Below are 861 nucleotides of genomic sequence, written 5' to 3' on the forward strand. Positions count from 1 at the left end.
AAGACAGCGGCCGACCCCGAAGATAGTGCAATACTGGGCCGACCCGTGGTGGAGGTGAAGCAGGCTTCAAGCAGTCCGCCAACTTGCAAAAATAAGTTTATTCTCTTGGGTCCAAATACAGCCCGTATCAGATATTAGGCTGATAAGAACAGATACTCCACATTGATCGCGTCGGCCGTGTCTTCGTTCGCACCGCTCTCTCTTTGTTGGCGTTTCAAGCGCTCGCGTAGTTACTTTCATTCCGCTCTACCGTGGAAGCGGTCCCGTCGAAAAGACACGCGTGTCTACTTTCCTCCGGCTCCTGGGTAGGGAGCCGGTAAGGAGCCGGTAGGGAGCCGGTAGGGAGCCGGTAGGGAGCCGGCAGGGAGCCGGCAGGGAGCCGGAATTCCCCACAATCCCCCTACCAAGGTAGGGGGATTGTGGGGAACCGATTTGGTGTGGCGTGTGTTGAGTGCGACCGCTTGTGGTTTTCCAGTGATTTCACAACCATTAGTTCACTGCAGGATGTCGAACAACACACGATAGCCTTGCCTACGGTGAAGCAGTGTGTGCCCTTGAGCGTAATGAGGTGCGTGTCTGTTCTACGTGAAGGGATTCGTTAGTAAAATGCGTTGTCCCGGGTTTTGCAACAATACATGTGTATGTATACCCCCCAGTGCGTCATTACCTTCCGTGGCTCATCTTCTGCTGGAGGAGCGACAAGTCGCGCCTCGCCTGCCATATGTGCACGCAGCGTTTGACGCACGGCACTGTACAGTTCACCAATAAAGGCCTACATACACGGCTTCGCTGGTCACGCACTTTCGCAGAGTGGAATGGCCCTGAATTTTTTTGTCGTTCTTGTACCCATGTTGTGTCTTG

At 54.1% G+C, this 861-nt stretch overlaps 1 pseudogene; it reads right to left on the reverse strand.

The window, feature by feature from the left end:
* LOC126523766 (U2 spliceosomal RNA) lies at nt 1-181 on the reverse strand (annotated as a pseudogene).
* Nucleotides 182-861: the final 680 nt, after the last annotated feature.

The sequence above is a fragment of the Dermacentor andersoni genome, chromosome 6, assembly GCF_023375885.2.
Source record: "Dermacentor andersoni chromosome 6, qqDerAnde1_hic_scaffold, whole genome shotgun sequence".
Taxonomy (NCBI): Eukaryota; Metazoa; Arthropoda; class Arachnida; order Ixodida; family Ixodidae; genus Dermacentor; species Dermacentor andersoni.